An 18,020-nucleotide genomic window follows, 5' to 3' on the forward strand; every position below is an offset into this window, starting at 1 on the left:
TTGATATCTGTTTGTTCCACAGGCGATTGAGCCAGTTATTTTTCATTGTCTCCTGATGAACCCTAACTAATTGTATGGGGAGAAACGCGTTGAGACTGTGCGAATTTATTTTATTGGGTTGAGGACCATGGAAAGCCCGGACGCCTTCACGCTATGAAAAGAGGATTGCTAAGGGATTATTTCTGACTCAAACATCTTTCAGATAAGTTTATTTTCCCTATCTTTCCTGACCACTAATGGTATAATCTCTAGACCTCATTTGATCACGAGGGAGATCAGGGATATCTTAGGAGGGAAAGCCGCCGAGGAATGGGGGCACCTATTTACCTTTAGGGTGTATTGTGACTTTATGTTGCATCTCCATTGGCATGTAGAGGAAAGAGAGTAAAGGTCATTTAAAAACTATATCCCTGGCAGGATTACTAATGCGATTCTTTATGGAATAACTGTTTTGTTCCTTTGGGCGGATATATTGGCGCTGTCCCATGGTCCTGGGATTATGTTTGTGTTATATAATTTTTCACAGGTGGAATTTTGAACTTTTAATGCATTTCAATAAAAACTGTTTTTATATTATATAATTTGAGGTAGCATTCTGGGTCCACATCACTAGCTTACTAAGATTTTTATAATTTACAGGACTGGTGAAGACTAGGAACCATTCACATCAACTGGCATATCGACACGTCACATGTCAGTTAATGTGGACAACGCACCGACCGCAGATCATGAATGTGTAGATACTTCGGATACAGAAGACGCTACATCCTCTGAAGTATCCAATGATGATGATGATGATGATGATGAGGCCAACGTTTCACCCAGTGAGGCAGATTCAAACTCAGAAACCAGTAAAGAGAATGACAACAAGCCTAATGTAGAAGCTGAGACCACAGAAGAAGAGAATCCCAGCAACACAGATGAGCATGGGGAGCGGTAAGACACCGTGTGTGTGTGTGTGTGTGTGTGTGTGTGTCTCTCTCTCTTTCTCTCTCTTTCTGTGTCTCTCCCTCTCCCTCCCTCCCTTGGCCTCTGGGATCTGGCTCCCTCCCTCGCCTCTGGGGTCTGCCTCTCTCCCTGCTTTCTTCCCACCCTGGTCTGTCTCTTGTACATACATATATGGGTTTTTTTTTATCAAGGTTGTAATCTGTTTCCTCCAAATTTATAGATCTTCAAGGATAAAATGGAGTGTTACTTCGAGGATCAAAATGCAAGAAGCAGGATTGTATGATCGCCATCCTTCGTCCGATCCAATCCTACAAGGTTTTTCTGACTATTTGCAAAACCACTGTAAACTAGAGAGGTACAAGCAAAATGTTGAAGATGTGTCGAGGTTTCTGTATGTTATGGACACCGCTGTGTGAGCCTCAACTTTGCAAAGAAGATTGAGAAAGCACGCTCGTTCTTCAAAAAGCTCAAAGACATTGGCCTGTGCAACCAAACCGCCTCCAACTACTTGAAGCATGTCTGGAGATTTGTACACTACCTGCTGATTGCGACCGATGTAACGTGGCAAAACAGAAAACGTTATAAGATCATGAAATATTTCAAGAACGTGATTATGGACATCCAGAAGACCTTTTCTAAGGGAATTGCAAAAGAGGTGGTTAGCAAAAAATGTCATGAGCTATCATTTATCCTTCCTGGGTATCCACAATTTTCTTTTTGTAATTTATTTCTCCCTTTCACCAAGGTTTTTTTTTTACCATCTTCACATTCTTTAATAGGCCTTACCTAACCATCACATTTATTAATCTTTCTCTTAGATACCTGGAATTGCAGAAAACCGACAAAACACCAGAGCAATGTCGGGCGCTTTTGAATGTCGCAAAGCCAGCGTTCTTACAAGCTATCGAGGACGTCAAAGAAGGATCCCGAGATCAAGAGGCTCAGCTGAATATACTTTATTATCTTGAAGCCCTACTTGTACTACGGCACTTGCAAAGACCAGGAGTTGCCAGAAATATGACCGTAAGTAAAAACCTGCATCTCCTTATTGTCCTATAAAACCATCTGTCTCTCCAACTTTCCCATGTATTGATTCACAGGTTTCTGAGTGGACGGGAAGGATGCATTACTTGCATCAAAATCAAGAAGAACTGCAGTTGTTGGCGTTACATCCCATAAAACTGCTGCCCAACAAGTAGCGTGCTTTGTTCTCAATCAAGAAGAAGAGGAGGTAAGATTTTCCTGTCGTAGCGACAGCACACACATTAGGCCGAGGCCACACGGGGATTACTAAGAGTCCTCGCATGACACTCGGCTCACGCTCGCAGCACAGCGGGAGCTGAGTGTCATGCGAGTGACACGCGACTGTTGTCCGATCACACCACAGCTGCAGAGGGGCGGGCAGGCGCTGCAGAGGAGATGAAGGGATAGGGAGACCAACCTCATCCATTGCTGGCTGATGCGAGAATCGCACTGCTCTTGCGTTACACCAGTTTAATGTGAGAGCAATGCGATGTTTCTCTCGCCCCCATAAACTTGAATGGGTGCGAGTGAAACAAGCTCGCAGAACACTCGGAGCATGCTGCGACTGTTTTCTCGGTCTGATTAGGGCTGAGAAAATAATCGCTCATGGGAGTTGCCCCATAGAGTAATATTGGTCCAAGTGGAATGAGTTGGTTTTTTTTATCGCATTATACTCACTCCGTATTACTCGCCGTGTATCTTAGACTTAAGAGGGGGATCCGCCCCACCAGGACAGTAAACCTACAGAATAAAAGGGTGGTACTTCTCCTCTGACGCAGTTGGCGCAGAGGTGACTTTTCTATTTATTAAGATAACCCAGTGGTAGCCCCTCTCCTGCTCAGAAATCCAACTGGGCCTTAGAAGAGGTACCGTATTTTTACCCTGAAGTTTTCCTGTCCTGGTGGAGCAGATCCCGCTCATGTGGGCACTGTTGTGGACTCCAGTAAGAAATTGTCTTGTTGAAATCTTCTTACCGTAACATTCAAAAGCCCCATTCAAAATCTAACAAGTGGTTTCTTTGTTTTTTTCCACAGTGGTTTAACGTTTACTTTTCAGAAGTGAGACCGGTGCTGGCCACACGAAACAGCCTGAATAACTTCTCATCGATTACAGGAATAAGGATTCATAACGTATCCAACGACCTTACACGCTACCACAAAAAGTGATAAGTTACAAAACTATATTTTAAATGTTGTGCCATGTATTTATGATCTACTCTATTAATTTCAAGGTATAAATTTATAAATCTCTCCAGTCAGCTGGTCAGAAAAGTCTGTCAGACATGGACCGTGTCTAACCTGACAGAAAGAAGTATCTGTTCTCGAAATACTTAAGCCATTCGAACATGACAGCAGAGAGGAACTACAGGGAGAAAACCTTAGGGGACCTCTGTGAAGCATTCCAACTGGTTGCAGCAGCAGGCAGACCAAGGGAAAACTAGCCCAGCACCTCAAGGTAATTCATTGCAATGCACATATGATTTCATATTTGTACATAAACTGTTGCCAGAATTTAAGTTTGTTTTCTGTCTCCCCTACAGAGCTGCAGAAGGAAGCAGCAGAGAAGAGGCGCAAAGGGTCCAGGCCCAGGAAGTCAAAGCTAGCAGTGCCCAACTTGAAGGAGAAGGACCCGGTGACTCAAGTTTAAATCCAAGGTGGGTATACCTTTAAATCAGTGCCACAGGTCAATGTTTGCTGCGGAAAAAACAAGCACAGCGAGCATGTGATTTCTAGAAATCCTGTCCACTATGCTTGTACTGTACAACGCAGTGTTTTGGAAGCAGCAAAACACGCTACATCCCAAACGCTGCCAACCCTGATTGTGGGCACGCACTCACCATGGCGTATGACTCGCACGAGAGCAATGTGAGAAATCTGGCATTGCATTTGGCCCCATTGAAGACAATACAGCAGCTCACATCTGCAAGTGGTTTTTTTTTTTTTTTTTTTTTCTCAGCCCTAATTGGACTGAGGAAAAAAAATCGCAGCATGCTGCCATGGTCTGTGAGTCTCATCACTCGTCCATACAAGTCTGTGGGTGAGAGAGAAATATCGGACTGCACTCGGATGTCATCCTAGTGCAGTGCGGTATGCGCAAAGACTGACAATGGAGGAGAAGAGGGGATTAATCTCTCTTCCGCAGCTGGCATCCAATCTCAGGAATGGATCACAGTGGCATGACACTCGGCTCATGCTTGCAGCGAGCGGGATCCAAGGGTCATTAGCATATTGCATCTGATGCTCTCTCCTCAGTTACTATGCACAAGTGTCACTCTACCCTTAGGGTAGCTTTACACAGCCCAGCAGTTTACTGAATTATTGCTCAAATGAGCACATTTAGTTGGCTATAAGGTCGTGTAAACATGGCACCTTACAGGGCATCCAGTGTCTGTCAATCAAAAGTTAAATGTCTCTGGGATTCACAGCAATTTAATACCCTGGCCACTTCAATGCCTGACAGATGTCCTGTGTAAAGCTGTCTTATGCCAGTGACAGCACAGTGAGTGAGCGCAGCTGCTTCTGTGGGATGAGCTGGACTTGCTAGAAGAGCAGTGATGATGTGTGCATCATCAGGGTGTATACTAATATTAATTATTTCAGGCCGACAATCTATCCCGTCCAGTGTCCGCACAAGATCCACGACGATGGGGAGGGTGTTGAGGAAAAGGAAACAGCCCGGGTAATAAGTGAATATGTTCATTGATGTCGTCTTTAAACCACAAACCTTTCTGTTTTAACATAGGTATTCCTTTTTTTCATTTAAAGAGATGACGACTGCAGGGATCCGCCCAGAAGAATGAAGCTTATCCCTAGGCTCATATTGAGGAGAATTGACGGTTGAATGTTTCGTGTTAAAGTTTATTAATTCATGTTGTGCTTTTTTTCCCGATTTTAGGTCCAATACCAGGTGAATATTGTCTTATAAATGTACTGTTAACTATCCCTATTCTAGCTATAGGGACAAACTGGAGGTGATAAACGGCAGTGATGAAATTATTCTGACAAATGGAGGTTTGAATGGCATCGCCAATGACTATTAGTCAGATGTCTGAGCCGTTGTATTTCCCTCATGCCTTGTCTCTAGAACTAGAATTCAAATAAACTTTACAAAATAAAAATGCGCCAGAGGATATAGCCGCGCCAGAGGATATAGCCGCGCCAGAGGATATAGCCGCGCCAGAGGATATAGCCGCGCCAGAGGATATAGCCGCGCCAGAGGATATAGCCGCGCCAGAGGATATAGCCCACAACAGTGTCAGGTAAAATCGTGCAGCCCACCCTGCCCTGTCTGCACAGAGAACCCGCCGGCCGGGCACCAGTTTGCGCCAAGAGCCAGCTGCAAAGGCCCCAAAAAACTTGGATTGTTTGTGGCCCTTGAATATTGCAGTGGGCCAGCATTGCTCTACATGTCTCTGTGAAGGTAGCCAGAGAACAAGAATAATACTCAAGCCCTACCACCACAACTGAATTCCACCTAAGACCATCTTAGGCCCTGTGCCCACGCTGTGTTTGATTTTTTTCATGCAGATTGAGAATCTGCATCAAAATCTGCATATCTATCCTGAGGGCAGCAAAGTCTATGACAGGTCTCAAGTGCTGTGCTCACGTTGCTTTTTTTCCCCTTAAATTATGGTTCAGGCATCAAATCTGAAAGGGAACCCCCCCCCCCCAATATAATAGTACTTATAATATATAGAGTGTATTACTGAGGTGAGAGCATTGGTGAATACAAATTTATATATGGGGATATGATGTACATTAAATAAGAGAAAACAAACATGTCAAACTATAAACATTTTATTAAACGCAATAATTAAGCAAGGAAAAAAAAAAGAAAAACGGGAACATAGACCATTCCCAGCTTGCAGTTTTCATTCTGTAGAAAGAAAGAAAAAATGTAGCACAGTGCAGAATACTTTAAGATGTCTTTACAGAACCAAGTAACAGAAGATCCAGAGGCCCATTAAGCCAGCCAGAGAGGAAGGGACAGAGGGCTTCCGCCTGCACCCCCACCAGGAGGAGCGACAGAGGGCTGTCGCCTGCACCCCCACCAGTATGACGTATGAAGGTTCGTGTATGGCATTGTTTCTAAACAGGCTTTTTTTTTTTTCCTCTCATGCCTTGAACTAGAATTCAAATAGAATTTACAAAATAATGTTACTGTATGCGATCCATACCCCCAAATTAGGCTATTTTCAAGTTGCTATCTTGTAGACTGGTAGACAGGACATTTGTGTATCCCAGCAGGGACATTTCAATAGCTGACAATACAGGGTCACTTTTGTTTATCAGTTCTGTTTAGAAAAGATAAAGGAAAGTTCGCTAACGTTTGCTGTTGTTGTTCCCACAGAATGAAGATGTGTAAAAGCAGTCATCACCAGACATTAATGTGTATATGTTTCTGAAATAGAATATTAAGACAAAGAACATTTAGAAGACAAATCGGAATATCCTAGTCAAGTCGCTATAGGGAACACATGCCTCCATATACCAGTGTTTTTATCTGGATTACTGACATCTGTTTGTTAATGTGTAGTAATCTGTAGTGGTCTTATGAGGTAGGGGCCCATGGAACAGTCTGTCAACCGTGAATGTACAATAAATATAAACATTTTAATATTTATCTGTGTCTTGTGTTTGTTTTCTGAAGTATGCCTACAGGGTGTAACAAGTCAAGCAGCTTCTGCTACTGCCGTCTGGGGGCAGAAAGTATCATTTGAACCAAATTTTAGGGGTAAAGGCCCGGTCACACACAGATAAATCTTTGGCAGATCTGTGGTTGCAGTGAAATCATGGACAAATAGTTCCATTTGTACACAGCCACAAACCTAGCCCTGATTGTCCACAATTTCACTGCAACCACAGATCTGCCACAGATTTAGCAATGTGTGTGTGACAGGGCCTTAAGGGAAAGTCGTCTTGAGCTACAAAACGTATATTTTGGGTCCCTGCTGCCCTCCCCAGGCTTGTGGGTGTCCCTGCTGCCCCCCCCCCACTCAGCCAGCCCGAGGAAGGAAAGGAGGGAGAGGACAGAGGGGGAGAGTGCCAGCCCCAGGAGGGAGAGGACAGAGAGGGGGAGAGTGCCAGCCCCAGAAGAAAGATGACAGAGGGGGGGAGAGTGCCAGCCCTAGGAGGGAGAGGACAGAGGAAGGACCCTCAGGAGCCGGGCAAGGGCAATAGGGACCCTCAGGAGCCAGCAGGGACCCTCAGGAGCCAGCAGGGACCCTCAGGAGCCAGCAGGGACCCTCAGGAGCCAACAGGGACCCTCAGGAGCTGGGCAAGGGCAGCAGGGACCCTCAGGCTGCATGCACAATGTAATACAGGATATTTTTTGGACCGGTATATACAGTATGGTGTAAGGGCAGGGGGCAGTGGAATCAGCTGACTCCTGATCTCACAGCCCGCACACGCTGCAATGGATGCAGGTTTACAGCAGTCACTGCCTGCTACTGATCATATGTGACCGTGTGCGGGCTGTATGTACAGGAGTTCAGATCAGCTGACTTCAGTGTTAGCCGATTAGGCTGGGGCCACACGGGGATTACTGCAATCCCCTCACGACATTCGAATCACGCTGGCAGTACAGCAGCGCTGTAAATTCTTAATGTCAGGCCAAATTTGACCCAGCCATTAAGAATCTCCAATAAAGGGTTAAAAAAAAAAAAGAGAAAAATACTTAGAAATAAAGTGGGTCTGTGTACCCCCAAATGCCAGGGCTAAATTTTAGTCCCAGTCCGGCCCTGACTGCTGCTGCGTGTGCCTATACGTCTGTCTGTATCTGTATTCTACAGCACTTGCTGAGTATATAGACGTACCGGCCTGGGACGAACCGGCCTGTATAGACCCCCCCCCCCCCTAGATTTCCGCACCCCGATTCCGAGACCATCCCAGAAGCTCTAGGACCCCGCCTTCCGAAGTTACAGGGGTTCAAAGTGGGACGTCCCTTTTGGGGCGCATTTCCGTCGTTTTTGGGGGACCCCGCACTAAGCCATCTATCCCATTAGCTTGCCCTGATTCTTACTTAAATTTTAAGGGGTCACATGACCCCATGCGATGCTTTACTTCCAAGATATAAGGCCGCAAAGTTAGGTACATGCTTGGCTGTCATGCCGGTCTGAAACTAGGTGTTGCTATTGTTATATATATATATATATATATATATATATATATATATATATATATATATATATATATAATATATATATTACTGTCCAGATAACGAGATCTCACAGGTCTAAGGGGTGCTTCACACACAGCGATCTCGCTGCCGAGATCGCTGCTGAGTCACGCTTTTTGTGACGCAGCAGTGACCTCATTAGCGATCTCGCTGTGTGTGACACTGAGCAGCGATCTGGCCCCTGCTGCGAGATCGCTGCTCGTTACACACAGCCCTGGTTCGTTTTCTTCAAAGCCGCTCTCCCGCTGTGACACACAGATCGCTGTGTGTGACAGCGAGAGAGCGACAAATGAAGCGAGCAGGGAGCAGGAGCCGGCGTCTGACAGCTGAGGTAAGCTTGTAACCAAGATAAACATCGGGTAACCAAGGTGGTTACCCGATATTTACCTTAGTTACCAGCCTCCGCAGCTCTCACGCTGCCTGTGCTGCCGGCTCCGGCTCTCTGCACATGTAGCTGCTGTACACATCGGGTTAATTAACCCGATGTGTACAGCAGCTAGGAGAGCAAGGAGCCAGCGCTCAGTGTGCGCGGCTCCCTGCTCTCTGCACACAGCGCTGGTAACTAATGTAAACATCGGGTAACCATACCCGATGTTTACCTTAGTTACCAGTCTCCGCAGCTTCCAGTCGGCGGCTCCGTGCAAGCGCAGCGTCGCTTGCACGTCGCTGCTGGCTGGGGGCTGTTCAGTGGTCGCTGGTGAGATCTGCCTGTTTGACAGCTCACCAGCGACCATGTAGCGATGCAGCAGTGATCCTGACCAGGTCAGATCGCTGGTCGGATCGCTGCTGCATCGCTAAGTGTGAAGGTACCCTAATTTGGAGCCAGATAACAGGAACTCAGGACTTGGAGAAAAAAAAAAAAGTTATTCAATGCAGGTGATAGTGGGTTTCTTTACAACTAAATATCTTGTAAACTAAAGCATCTGGCATAGATATGCACTGATGCATACGTACACACACTTATTTAAAATGAAATTCACAAAAACAGACAAATCTATACAGTCAAATACACTGTATATATACATGCACACATTTTTATATATACACACATACACATATTTCTTATGTTGGGAAGCCAGCAACAGCCACATTCACCTCCCCGCTTGTCTCCATTTAGCTCCTCCTGGGCATATGTTAGTGTCACACTAATTGGTGGCAGTCACTAACAGACATGGCCGCACATAGAGAACACTAACACTGCTATATATACACATCACAAGAGAAGCTGGGGATATACACATTACTGGGGGGAATACATATTACTGAGGAAAGGGGTATACAGGAATGAGGGGCATACAGCTCTAGAGGAGGGCAGTGATTCTAAAGTGGGGGGGAGAAACAGCTGTGAGGTGGGGGTGACATGCAGCTCTGGGGTGGGGGGGTACATACAGCTATGGGGAGTATACAGCACCTGGGTGGAGGGGGACATACAACTCTGGGGGTAGAGTGCAGCCCCTATATTCCTCCATATATAGTGTTATGAAGCCCCCATTATCCTCCATATAGTATTATGTAGCCCCCAAATGCACTATGCAGCCCCCATATAACACAATGCAAACCCAGATAGCATTAGGCATTCTCAAGTAGTATATAGCTTGTGTAAAATTCATGCCAGGGCTGAATTTTAGTCCCAGTCCGGCCCTGACTGCTGGTGCATGTGCCTGTATGTCTGTCTGTCTTCTACAGCAGTTGCTGGGTATATAGATGGACCGGCCAGGGATGGGCCAGACACACAGAGAGGGGACAGAGGAGAGAGGGGGAAGAGGCAGAGGAGGGCAGGAGGAGGAGGGCAGGAGGCAGAAGAGGAGGAGGAGGCAGAAGGCAGAGGAGGAGGAGGAGGAGGGCAGGAGGCAGCAGCAGAAGAGGAGGAGGAGGGCAGGAGGCAGCAGAAGAGGAGGAGGAGGGCAGGAGGCAGCAGAAGAGGAGGAGGAGGGCAGGAGGCAGCAGAAGAGGAGGAGGAGGGCAGGAGGCAGCAGAGGAGGAGGAGGAGGGCAGGAGGCAGCAGAGGAGGAGGAGGAGGGCAGGAGGCAGCAGAGGAGGAGGAGGAGGGCAGGAGGCAGCAGAGGAGGAGGAGGAGGAGGGCAGGAGGCAGCAGAGGAGGAGGAGGAGGAGGGCAGGAGGCAGCAGAGGAGGAGGAGGAGGAGGGCAGGAGGCAGCAGAGGAGGAGGAGGAGGAGGAGGGCAGGAGGCAGCAGAGGAGGAGGAGGAGGAGGGCAGGAGGCAGCAGAGGAGGAGGAGGAGGGCAGGAGGCAGCAGAGGAGGAGGAGGAGGGCAGGAGGCAGCAGAGGAGGAGGAGGGCAGGAGGCAGCAGAGGAGGAGGAGGGCAGGAGGCAGCAGAGGAGGAGGAGGGCAGGAGGCAGCAGAGGAGGAGGAGGGCAGGAGGCAGCAGAGGAGGAGGAGGGCAGGAGGCAGCAGAGGAGGAGGAGGGCAGGAGGCAGCAGAGGAGGAGGAGGGCAGGAGGCAGCAGAGGAGGAGGAGGAGGGCAGGAGGCAGAAGGCAGAGGAGGAGGAGGGGAGGAGGCAGAAGGCAGAGGAGGAGGAGGAGGGCGGGAGGAGGAGGAGGAGGGCGGGAGGCAGAGGAGGAGGAGGAGGGCGGGAGGCAGAGGAGGAGGAGGAGGGCGGGAGGCAGAGGAGGAGGAGGAGGGCGGGAGGCAGAAGAGGAGGGCAGGAGGCGGAGGAGGAGGAGAAGGGCAGGAGGAAGAAGAGGAGAAGGGCAGGAGGAAGAAGAGGAGAAGGGCAGGAGGAAGAAGAGGAGGAGGGCAGGAGGAAGAAGAGGAGGAGGGCAGGAGGCAGAGGAGGAGGGCAGGAGGCAGAGGAGGAGGGCAGGAGGCAGAGGAGGAGGGCAGGAGGCAGAGGAGGAGGGCAGGAGGCAGAGGAGGAGGGCAGGAGGCAGAGGAGGAGGGCAGGAGGCAGAGGAGGAGGGCAGGAGGCAGAGGAGGAGGGCAGGAGGCAGAGGAGGAGGGCAGGAGGCAGAGGAGGAGGGCAGGAGGCAGAGGAGGAGGGCAGGAGGCAGAGGAGGAGGGCAGGAGGCAGAGGAGGAGGGAGCCAGAGGGGATCCAGAGGGGATCCAGAGGAGGCAGGAGGGATCCAGAGGAGGCAGGAGGGATCCAGAGGAGGCAGGAGGGATCCAGAGGAGGCAGGAGGGATCCAGAGGAGGCAGGAGGGATCCAGAGGAGGCAGGAGGGATCCAGAGGAGGCAGGAGGGATCCAGAGGGGATCCAGAGGAGGCAGGAGGGATCCAGAGGGGATCCAGAGGAGGCAGGAGGGATCCAGAGGGGATCCAGAGGAGGCAGGAGGGATCCAGAGGGGATCCAGAGGAGGCAGGAGGGATCCAGAGGGGATCCAGAGGAGGCAGGAGGGATCCAGAGGGGATCCAGAGGAGGCAGGAGGGAGGCAGGAGGGATCCAGAGGAGGCAGGAGGGATCCAGAGGGGATCCAGAGGAGGCAGGAGGGATCCAGAGGGGATCCAGAGGAGGCAGGAGGGATCCAGAGGGGATCCAGAGGAGGCAGGAGGGATCCAGAGGGGATCCAGAGGAGGCAGGAGGGATCCAGAGGGGATCCAGAGGAGGCAGGAGGGATCCAGAGGGGATCCAGAGGAGGCAGGAGGGATCCAGAGGGGATCCAGGAGGGATCCAGAGGGGATCCAGAGGAGGCAGGAGGGATCCAGAGGGGGGATCCAGAGGAGGCAGGAGGGATCCAGAGGGGGGATCCAGAGGAGGCATCCAGAGGGGATCCAGAGGAGGCAGGAGGGATCCAGAGGGGGGATCCAGAGGAGGCATCCAGAGGGGGGATCCAGAGGAGGCATCCAGAGGGGGGATCCAGAGGAGGCATCCAGAGGGGGGATCCAGAGGAGGCATCCAGAGGGGATCCAGAGGAGGCATCCAGAGGGGATCCAGAAAAGGCATCCAGAGGAGGCATCCAGAGGAGGCATCCAGAGGAGGCATCCAGAGGAGGCATCCAGAGGGGGCATTCAGAGGAGGCATCCAGAGGAGGCATCCAGAGGGGATCCAGAGGGGATCCAGAGGAGATCCAGAGGAGGCATCCAGAGGAGGCAGGAGGGATCCATAGGGGATCCAGAGGAGGCAGGAGGGATCCAGAGGGGATCCAGAGGAGGCAGGAAGGGATCCAGAGGAGGCATCCAGAGGGGATCCAGAGGGGGCATCCAGAGGGGATCCAGAGGAGGCATCCAGAGGGGATCCAGAGGAGGCATCCAGAGGAGATCCAGAGGGGATCCAGAGGAGGCATCCAGAGGGGATCCAGAGGAGGCAGGAGGGATCCAGAGGGGATCCAGAGGAGGCAGGAGGGATCCAGAGGGGATCCAGAGGAGGCAGGAGGGATCCAGAGGGGATCCAGAGGAGGCAGGAGGGATCCAGAGGGGATCCAGAGGAGGCAGGAGGGATCCAGAGGGGATCCAGAGGAGGCAGGAGGGATCCAGAGGGGATCCAGAGGAGGCAGGAGGGATCCAGAGGGGATCCAGAGGAGGCAGGAGGGATCCAGAGGGGATCCAGAGGAGGCAGGAGGGATCCAGAGGGGATCCAGAGGAGGCAGGAGGGATCCAGAGGGGATCCAGAGGAGGCAGGAGGGATCCAGAGGGGATCCAGAGGAGGCAGGAGGGATCCAGAGGGGATCCAGAGGAGGCAGGAGGGATCCAGAGGGGATCCAGAGGAGGCATCCAGAGGAGGCATCCAGAGGGGATCCAGAGGAGGCATCCAGAGGGGATCCAGAGGAGGCATCCAGAGGGGATCCAGAGGAGGCATCCAGAGGGGATCCAGAGGAGGCATCCAGAGGGGATCCAGAAAAGGCATCCAGAGGAGGCATCCAGAGGAGGCATCCAGAGGAGGCATCCAGAGGAGGCATCCAGAGGGGGCATCCAGAGGAGGCATCCAGAGGAGGCATCCAGAGGGGATCCAGAGGGGATCCAGAGGAGATCCAGAGGAGGCATCCAGAGGAGGCAGGAGGGATCCATAGGGGATCCAGAGGAGGCAGGAGGGATCCAGAGGGGATCCAGAGGAGGCAGGAAGGGATCCAGAGGAGGCATCCAGAGGGGATCCAGAGGGGGCATCCAGAGGGGATCCAGAGGAGGCATCCAGAGGGGATCCAGAGGAGGCATCCAGAGGAGATCCAGAGGGGATCCAGAGGAGGCATCCAGAGGGGATCCAGAGGAGGCAGGAGGGATCCAGAGGGGATCCAGAGGAGGCAGGAGGGATCCAGAGGGGATCCAGAGGAGGCAGGAGGGATCCAGAGGGGATCCAGAGGAGGCAGGAGGGATCCAGAGGGGATCCAGAGGAGGCAGGAGGGATCCAGAGGGGATCCAGAGGAGGCAGGAGGGATCCAGAGGGGATCCAGAGGAGGCAGGAGGGATCCAGAGGGGATCCAGAGGAGGCAGGAGGGATCCAGAGGGGATCCAGAGGAGGCAGGAGGGATCCAGAGGGGATCCAGAGGAGGCAGGAGGGATCCAGAGGGGATCCAGAGGAGGCAGGAGGGATCCAGGAGGGATCCAGAGGAGGCAGGAGGGATCCAGAGGGGATCCAGAGGAGGCAGGAGGGATCCAGAGGGGATCCAGAGGAGGCAGGAGGGATCCAGAGGGGATCCAGAGGAAGCAGGAGGGATCCAGAGGGGATCCAGAGGAGGCAGGAGGGATCCAGAGGGGATCCAGAGGAGGCAGGAGGGATCCAGAGGGGATCCAGAGGAGGCAGGAGGGATCCAGAGGGGATCCAGAGGAGGCAGGAGGGATCCAGAGGGGATCCAGGAGGGATCCAGAGGGGATCCAGAGGAGGCAGGAGGGATCCAGAGGGGGGATCCAGAGGAGGCAGGAGGGATCCAGAGGGGGGATCCAGAGGAGGCATCCAGAGGGGATCCAGAGGAGGCAGGAGGGATCCAGAGGGGGGATCCAGAGGAGGCATCCAGAGGGGGGATCCAGAGGAGGCATCCAGAGGGGATCCAGAGGAGGCATCCAGAGGGGATCCAGAGGAGCCATCCAGAGGGGATCCAGAGGAGGCATCCAGAGGAGGCATCCAGAGGAGGCAGGAGGGATCCAGAGGGGATCCAGAGGAGGCAGGAGGGATCCAGAGGGGATCCAGAGGAGGCAGGAAGGGATCCAGAGGAGGCATCCAGAGGGGATCCAGAGGGGGCATCCAGAGGGGATCCAGAGGAGGCATCCAGAGGGGATCCAGAGGAGGCATCCAGAGGGGATCCAGAGGAGGCATCCAGAGGAGATCCAGAGGGGATCCAGAGGAGGCATCCAGAGGGGATCCAGAGGAGGCAGGAGGGATCCAGAGGGGATCCAGAGGAGGCAGGAGGGATCCAGAGGGGATCCAGAGGAGGCAGGAGGGATCCAGAGGGGATCCAGAGGAGGCAGGAGGGATCCAGAGGGGATCCAGAGGAGGCAGGAGGGATCCAGAGGGGATCCAGAGGAGGCAGGAGGGATCCAGAGGGGATCCAGAGGAGGTAGGAGGGATCCAGAGGAGGCATCCAGAGGGGATCCAGAGGAGGCATCCAGAGGAGGCATCCAGAGGAGGCATCCAGAGGGGATCCGAGGGGATCCAGAGGAGGCATCCAGAGGAGGCATCCAGAGGAGGCATCCAGAGGGGATCCAGAGGAGGCATCCAGAGGGGATCCAGAGGAGGCATCCAGAGGGGATCCAGAGGAGGCAGGAGGGATCCAGAGGGGATCCAGAGGAGGCAGGAGGGATCCAGAGGGGATCCAGAGGAGGCAGGAGGGATCCAGAGGGGATCCAGAGGAGGCAGGAGGGATCCAGAGGAGGCATCCAGAGGAGGCAGGAGGGATCCAGAGGAGGCATCCAGAGGGGATCCAGAGGAGGCATCCAGAGGGGATCCAGAGGAGGCATCCAGAGGGGATCCAGAGGAGGCATCCAGAGGGGATCCAGAGGAGGCATCCAGAGGGGATCCAGAGGAGGCATCCAGAGGGGATCCAGAGGAGGCATCCAGAGGGGATCCAGAGGAGGCATCCAGAGGGGATCCAGAGGAGGCAGGAGGGATCCAGAGGGGATCCAGAGGAGGCAGGAGGGATCCAGAGGGGATCCAGAGGAGGCAGGAGGGATCCAGAGGGGATCCAGAGGAGGCAGGAGGGATCCAGAGGAGGCAGGAGGGATCCAGAGGGGATCCAGAGGAGGCAGGAGGGATCCAGAGGGGATCCAGAGGAGGCAGGAGGGATCCAGAGGGGATCCAGAGGAGGCAGGAGGGATCCAGAGGGGATCCAGAGGAGGCATCCAGAGGGGGGATCCAGAGGAGGCATCCAGAGGGGATCCAGAGGAGGCAGGAGGGATCCAGAGGGGATCCAGAGGAGGCAGGAGGGATCCAGAGGGGATCCAGAGGAGGCAGGAGGGATCCAGAGGGGATCCAGAGGAGGCAGGAGGGATCCAGAGGGGATCCAGAGGAGGCAGGAGGGATCCAGAGGGGATCCAGAGGAGGCAGGAGGGATCCAGAGGGGATCCAGAGGAGGCAGGAGGGATCCAGAGGGGATCCAGAGGAGGCAGGAGGGATCCAGAGGGGATCCAGAGGAGGCATCCAGAGGGGATCCAGAGGAGGCATCCAGAGGAGGCATCCAGAGGAGGCATCCAGAGGAGGCATCCAGAGGAGGCATCCAGAGGGGGCATCCAGAGGGGCCATCCAGAGGGGGCATCCAGAGGGGATCCAGGAGGGGATCCAGAGGAGATCCAGAGGGGATCCAGAGGAGGCAGGAGGCATCCAGAGGGGATCCAGAGGGGATCCAGAGGAGGCAGGAGGCATCCAGAGGGGATCCAGAGGGGATCCAGAGGAGGCAGGAGGGATCCAGAGGGGATCCAGAGGAGGCATCCAGAGGGGATCCAGAGGAGGCATCCAGAGGGGATGCAGAGGAGGCATCCAGAGGAGGCAGGAGGGATCCAGAGGGGATCCAGAGGAGGCAGGAGGGGATCCAGAGGAGGCATCCAGAGGAGGCATCCAGAGGAGGCATCCAGAGGAGGCAGGAGGGATCCAGAGGGGATTCAGAGGAGGCAGGAGGGGATCCAGAGGAGGCATCCAGAGGAGGCAGGAGGGATCCAGAGGGGATCCAGAGGAGGCAGGAGGGGATCCAGAGGAGGCATCCAGAGGGGATCCAGAGGGGGCATCCAGAGGGGATCCAGAGGAGGCATCCAGAGGAGGCATCCAGAGGAGATCCAGAGGGGATCCAGAGGAGGGATCCAGAGGGGATCCAGAGGAGGCAGGAGGGATCCAGAGGGGATCCAGAGGAGGCAGGAGGGATCCAGAGGGGATCCAGAGGAGGCAGGAGGGATCCAGAGGGGATCCAGAGGAGGCAGGAGGGATCCAGAGGGGATCCAGAGGAGGCAGGAGGGATCCAGAGGGGATCCAGAGGAGGCAGGAGGGATCCAGAGGGGATCCAGAGGAGGCAGGAGGGATCCAGAGGGGATCCAGAGGAGGCATCCAGAGGAGGCATCCAGAGGGGATCCAGAGGAGGCATCCAGAGGGGATCCAGAGGAGGCATCCAGAGGGGATCCGAGGGGATCCAGAGGAGGCATCCAGAGGAGGCATCCAGAGGGGATCCAGAGGAGGCATCCAGAGGGGATCCAGAGGAGGCATCCAGAGGAGGCAGGAGGGATCCAGAGGGGATCCAGAGGAGACAGGAGGGATCCAGAGGGGATCCAGAGGAGGCAGGAGGGATCCAGAGGGGATCCAGAGGAGGCATCCAGAGGGGATCCAGAGGAGGCATCCAGAGGAGGCATCCAGAGGAGGCATCCAGAGGAGGCATCCAGAGGGGGCATCCAGAGGGGCCATCCAGAGGGGGCATCCAGAGGGGATCCAGAGGAGGCAGGAGGGGATCCAGAGGAGATCCAGAGGGGATCCAGAGGAGGCAGGAGGCATCCAGAGGGGATCCAGAGGGGATCCAGAGGAGGCAGGAGGCATCCAGAGGGGATCCAGAGGGGATCCAGAGGAGGCAGGAGGGATCCAGAGGGGATCCAGAGGAGGCATCCAGAGGGGATCCAGAGGAGGCATCCAGAGGGGATGCAGAGGAGGCATCCAGAGGAGGCAGGAGGGATCCAGAGGGGATCCAGAGGAGGCAGGAGGGGATCCAGAGGAGGCATCCAGAGGAGGCATCCAGAGGAGGCAGGAGGGATCCAGAGGGGATTCAGAGGAGGCAGGAGGGGATCCAGAGGAGGCATCCAGAGGAGGCAGGAGGGATCCAGAGGGGATCCAGAGGAGGCAGGAGGGGATCCAGAGGAGGCATCCAGAGGGGATCCAGAGGGGGCATCCAGAGGGGATCCAGAGGAGGCATCCAGAGGAGATCCAGAGGGGATCCAGAGGAGGGATCCAGAGGGGATCCAGAGGAGGCAGGAGGGATCCAGAGGGGATCCAGAGGAGGCAGGAGGGATCCAGAGGGGATCCAGAGGAGGCAGGAGGGATCCAGAGGGGATCCAGAGGAGGCAGGAGGGATCCAGAGGGGATCCAGAGGAGGCAGGAGGGATCCAGAGGGGATCCAGAGGAGGCAGGAGGGATCCAGAGGGGATCCAGAGGAGGCAGGAGGGATCCAGAGGGGATCCAGAGGAGGCATCCAGAGGAGGCATCCAGAGGGGATCCAGAGGAGGCATCCAGAGGGGATCCAGAGGAGGCATCCAGAGGGGATCCGAGGGGATCCAGAGGAGGCATCCAGAGGAGGCATCCAGAGGGGATCCAGAGGAGGCATCCAGAGGGGATCCAGAGGAGGCATCCAGAGGAGGCAGGAGGGATCCAGAGGGGATCCAGAGGAGACAGGAGGGATCCAGAGGGGATCCAGAGGAGGCAGGAGGGATCCAGAGGGGATCCAGAGGAGGCATCCAGAGGAGGCATCCAGAGGGGATCCAGAGGAGGCATCCAGAGGGGATCCAGAGGAGGCATCCAGA

Source organism: Anomaloglossus baeobatrachus, chromosome 2, assembly GCF_048569485.1.
Source record: "Anomaloglossus baeobatrachus isolate aAnoBae1 chromosome 2, aAnoBae1.hap1, whole genome shotgun sequence".
Classification (NCBI taxonomy): Eukaryota; Metazoa; Chordata; class Amphibia; order Anura; family Aromobatidae; genus Anomaloglossus; species Anomaloglossus baeobatrachus.